The following is a 5,934-nucleotide window of genomic DNA, read 5'->3' as shown; positions in this document are numbered from 1 at the left end:
CCGCTAGTGTCTTGTAGCTCTGAATTATTTTGGGATTATTGTATATTATGTTTAGAATTTCTGAAGCTTAATTACGTGTTGTTTAAGAGTGTAATTTGGAATTTCGAGTTAGGGTTGTCCATTTCAAGGCAGATTTATCAATCTTTCAGTAAATTTTCCTTAGAGGTGGTCCCCGCATGACTTACTCCGGGTTTCAGGGTGAAATTCAGGGTGGGTCGTGTCAGTTGGTATCAGAGCTATAGGTTTCCTTTTCCTGCTTCCTTGTCACTATCATATTTGCCTAAGTAGCACGTAGTGTCTATAGAGTGATGATCCGACCGCGGCGGATTCATTGGCATTTTATGCTTTTGATGCTATGTGTTATAGGGTATGTGTGATTGTTGTGTTAGTCTTGTTATGGACTACTAAATTTCTTCTTCCTCAGGTACTATGCCTCCTAGGCGCCCACGGCAACCTCGTGTGGCTACTTCGACCAATGCCGATGAGGGCAATGAGGTCAGGGGACTGGTTGATGATATTGAAAATATGCTGAGGGATGTTATAGATCGAGCTCCACACCCTCATACAGTAAAGAGGAGAGAAGTTTATGAGGCTGGAGCAAGAGAGTTCAAGGGTGCTAAAGGACCCCTTGATGCTTATGCTTGGGCAGACAAAATGGAAAAGGCTTTTGCGAGCACTGATTTGCCAGAAGAAAGGAAGGTGAAGATGGCAGTGACTTTCCTGGATGATTCAGCACATCACTGGTGGTCGCTCGCTAGCAGGAATGTTGAGGATGCTCTGAATATGTCGTGGGAGCAGTTTAAGACTCTTTTCTTGGGGCAATATTTCAGTCCTGCCCACCGCAGCAGAATTCAGTCGGATTTCCTGAATATGAAGAAGAAGGATGATGAGGGTGTTATAGAGTTCCAGGAGAGATTCACTTCCCTGAGCTACCATGTGTCATATCTGGTTCCTGATGAGAGGACCAAGATGGAGATGTTCATTGGGGAACTTGGTGGAGTGTATACAGATAAGATGACGGGTGTTTATTACCTGACTTTCCTTGATGCTGTTCATGCAGCCATGGCCATTAAGTCTATGGGGATTTATAGTGCTCGGCCACGAGATTTCGGTGGCCCCAGTCAGGGTCCATCCAAGAAAGCTGCTTCATCATCCGCTTTTGGTTCTTCAGCTGGTAGTGGCAGTAGTGGGGGATCAGGTTCTAATTCTCGGTTCAGGGTTAGAGGACGTCACAGGAGACCTGCTAGGAGTCAGTTGGGTAGGCAGCAGTCTGGGCAGTATGATTCTGGTGGTAGCTTCCATGGTGGGTCATCTGGTAGCCAAACTTTTTATTATGGGCAGCAGCAGTTTTCTGGGTGCTTTGAGTGTGGTAGCCAAGACCACTTTATGAGAGATTGTCCAATATTGGCTCAGAGGACGACCCCCACCCCTACTCAGCCAGTTGGTCAGTCTTCAGCTAGAGGCTCTAGTAGTGGTGCCCAGGGCAGTGCTTCGGTCAGAGGTGGCTCTCAGCGGGGAAGTGGTCAGCGTGGACGTCCCATGACTCGCGCTAGACTGCATGCTATGACCCAGCAGGAGGATCGTACTTCTCCAGATGTCATCATTGGTACGTTATTAATTTTTGGTCAGCCTGGTTTTACTTTAATTGATCCCGGAGCCACACATTCATTCATGTCTAGTAGATTTTCCCTCCATGCCAATGTGCCATCATCGTCTCTTCCAGACGAGTGGCATGTGTCTCTACCCTCCGGTGAGGTGATGAGAATAAATTGGGTATTTAATGGCTGTGAAGTTTTAGTGGAAGAAGTTAATTTCGAGGCTGATTTAATTCCTTTAGATATAGTGGAGTTTGATGTGATCTTGGGAATGGACTTTTTGGAAGCATATAGAGCTATGGTAGATTGTTTTCAAAAAGTAGTGGTGCTTCGAAGTCCAGATGGTTTTGAGGTTGCTTTCCAAGGGGAAAGAGATGTTATTTCTAGTTGCATAATTTCCGCTGTTGCTGCAAGGAAATTGTTGAGTAAAGGCTGTCAGACATATTTAGCTCATGTGGTGGATACAAGTATGGGAGTTGTGGGATTAGAAGATATTCCAGTAGTAAGGGAGTTTCCGGATGTTTTTCCTGAGGAGTTGCCTGGTTTGCCTCCTGCAAAGGAGATAGACTTCTCTATAGAATTACTTCCTGGAACTATGCCTATCTCTCAGGCACCTTACAGAATGGCTCCAGCGGAATTGAAAGAGTTGAAGACTCAATTGCAGGAGTTGGTAGATAAGGGTTTTATTCGGCCTAGCATGTCTCCATGGGGTGCTCCAGTGTTGTTTGTTAAGAAGAAGGATGGCACCATGAGACTATGCATTGATTATAGGAAGTTGAATCATGTCACAGTGAAGAATAAATATCTGTTGCCTCGGATCGATGATTTATTTGATCAGTTGAGGGGTGTCTCTGTTTTCTCTAAGATTGATTTGAGATCGGGTTATCATCAGTTGCGGATCCGAGAGGGGGACATAGCCAAGACTGCTTTTCGGTCACGATATGGTCATTATGAGTTTGTGGTGAAGCATTTTGGACTTACTAATGCACCCGCGGCATTCATGGATCTCATGAATAGGGTGTTTAGTCCATACCTTGATCGTTTCGTGATCGTATTCATAGATGACATATTGGTTTACTCAAGAAGTGAGAAGGAGCATGCTAAGCATCTAAGAATAATATTGCGGACTTTGGAAAAGTCGCAGTTATTTGCTAAGTTTAGCAAGTGTGAGTTTTGGCTAGATAAAGTGGGGTTTTGGGTCATGTGATTTCGGCAGAAGGAGTTAGTGTGGATCCCCAAAAAGTGGAAGCGGTGTCAAATTAGAGAAGACCCACCACTGTGACGGAGATTCGTAGTTTCTTGAGATTAGCAGGTTATTATCGGCGCTTTGTGAAAGATTTTTCAAAGATTGCTGCTCCTCTTACAAGATTGACCAGGAAGGGGGTTAAGTTTGAATGGTCAGATCAATGTGAGCAAAGTTTTCAAGAATTGAAGAATTGCTTAACAAGTGCTCTTGTTTTGGCACTTCCGGATGATAGTGGAGAGAATGTGGTCTATTGTGATGCTTCTAGACGTGGTCTAGGTGGAGTTTTGATACAGCATGATCGAGTTATTGCCTACGCTTCCAGGCAATTGAAGCCGCATGAGGAGAATTATCCTACTCATGATCTGGAGCTTGCAGCGGTAGTTTTTGCTCTCAAGTTGTGGAAACACTATCTTTATGGAGCCAAGTGTCAAATTTTTACCGATCACAAGAGTCTTCGGTATGTGTTCACTCAAAGGGAGCTAAATATGAGACAGAGAATGTGGATGGAGTTAATCAATGATTACGATTGCACTATTGAGTATCATCCTGGAAAAGCTAATGTGGTAGCTAATGCTCTTAGTCGAAATCCCTCCATATCTTTATCTCATATAAAGATGGTTCGTGTTCCGCTTCTTTGTGAGTTGCGAGCTACAAGAGTGGATTTATCAGTAGATGAGGTTGGTGCTTTGATAGCCAGTTTTCATGTGAGGCCAGTTTTGGTTGATAGAGTGTGGGAAGCACAGTATAATGATCCTTCCATAATTCGATTGATGGAAAGAGCTTCGAATGGAGCCGCAGCCGATCATTTTTCAGTTAGAAGAGATGGGACTCTGTTATTTAAGAACCGGCTATGTGTTCCAAAAAGAAATGAAGAGTTGAAGAGTGAGATTATGGAGGAAGCTCATAGCTCTGCATATGCTGCTCATCCGGGTAGCACAAAAATGTATCGGATTTTGAAGGATTATTATTAGTGGCCAAACATGAAGAGGGAAATTGCAGCTTATGTGAGTAGATGTCTGGTTTGTCAGCAAGTAAAAGCGAAAAGGCAGAAGCCTTCTGGATTGCTTGAGCCGTTGCCTATTCCAGTGTGGAAGTGGGACCACATCACCATGGATTTTGTTTTTAGTTTACCTCGTACCCGTGATGGGCATGACGGTATTTGGGTGATTGTGGATAGACTCACCAAGTCTGCACATTTCTTGCCAGTGGGAAAGAAGTATAAATTGGATAAATTGGCGGAGCTTTATGTGAATGAAATTGTGAGGCTTCATGGTGTTCCTGAATCAATAGTGTCAGATCGGGATCCTCGATTTGTTTCTAAATTCTGGGGAGCTCTTCAGGCAGCTTTAGGTACCCAATTACTCTTCAGCACTGTTTTTCATCCTCAGACTGATGGGCAGTCCGAGAGGACTATTCAGACTTTGGAGGATATGTTGAGGGCTTGTGCCATGCAGTTCAAAGGGAGTTGGGATAAAAACCTATCTTTGATGGAATTTGCCTATAATAATAGCTATCATTCTAGCATTGGTATGGCTCCCTTTGAGGCTCTTTATGGGAGGCAGTGTCGCACGCCTTTGTGTTGGAATGAAGTAGGGGAAAAAGAGCTTTGTGGCCCAGAGTTAATCCATGTTACGAATTAGAAGATTAAAGTGGTTAGAGATAGACTCAAGACCGCTCAAAGTAGGCAGAAGAGTTATGCAGATGTCCATAGGAGAGATCTTGAATTTCAAGTGGGTGATTGGGTGTTCCTGAAATTATCTCCTTGGAAAGGGGTTGTGCGTTTCGGTAAGCGTGGGAAGCTTAGTCCGAGGTATATTGGCCCTTATGAAATTACAGAGCGAGTTGGCTCACTTGCTTATCGGCTACTTTTGCCTCCAGAGTTAGCTAGGATACATAATGTGTTTCATGTATCCATGCTTCGCAAATATATTGCCGATCATTCTCATGTGCTGCAAGAGCAGCCGATCAGTTTGACGAGAGATTTGACCTATGAAGAGGAACCGGTTCAGATTCTCGACCGAAAGGAGCAAGTGCTTAGGAATAAGACAATCCCACTTGTCAAGGTGCTTTGGAGAAGTCATCAAGTAGAAGAAGCTACTTGGGAATCAGAGGAGCAAATGATGCAGCAGTATCCCTATCTCTTCGGATGACAGGTATGTAAATTTCGAGGACGAAATTTTTATGAGGGGAGAATTGTCACATCCTGACCCTTAAATTTTTACCTTATTTACTAGCTTGTTTATAAAAAGAATTTTACCATCTCCGTCATTGAAGTTATAATTTAATTGGTCTCTAGAAGGGTTTCGGGGACGATTATGTGCGGAGGATTATTCGTAGGAGGAAAATATGACGACGGTAAAAATGGTAAATTTTAGCTAGTAAAAGGTAATTTTTATTAGGGTATTATTTTGGGGTGTAAATTTTAGAGTGGGTTTTGGTGTATAAGGTTGTTGGACCGGGTGTTAGAGGCCCATTTTTCTTTTCTCTTTTTCTTCTCTTTTCTCCTCCCAGTTCCCTCTCTCTCCCGAGCCCCTCCCGCTGTCCGGTTTTTCGGCCGTCCTCCTGCCGCCGTTCGGCCACCACCTGCCGCCGCTCCGGTCCCAAACTGACTGCCTCCGACCCAGCTTCCATTCTAGGCCGGTAGCAGCTCCCCTAGCGCCGTCGTGAGAGAGCAACGACGCCCGGAGCCGCTAGCTGCCGTGGTGGTTCTCTCTCCGGAGCTCCCTCCTCCGGCCACTAAAACCGGCGATCCTTGGCTCGTTTTGTAGCCCTCCTCCCGTGCAGCAACCCCTCCAAACAGCTCACCCTCTCTTGAGCTAGGTAAGGAGAAATGTGAAGTTGAAATTCTATAGCGTTTTTGATGTTTCTGTTCGATTGGCATAGCTAGACTTGGATTTTTGGTTTGTGCTAGTTAGGAAAGTTGTAGAGCATGATGAGAGGAAGATGCTGTCAAAATTTCATAGGTTTTGGAGGTCGCCGGAATTGGCCTCCGGCCGCCGCTGCCCGCGGAGCCGCCGTCGGCGCCGTCGCGGTTTGGGAGATTTTTAGGGTTTTAAATGTGGAATATTAAGGGGATTATATTGAGGTGATTTA

Source organism: Fragaria vesca, linkage group LG2, assembly GCF_000184155.1.
Source record: "Fragaria vesca subsp. vesca linkage group LG2, FraVesHawaii_1.0, whole genome shotgun sequence".
In the NCBI taxonomy this organism is placed as follows: Eukaryota; Viridiplantae; Streptophyta; class Magnoliopsida; order Rosales; family Rosaceae; genus Fragaria; species Fragaria vesca.
This window is presented reverse-complemented; position numbering follows the sequence as displayed.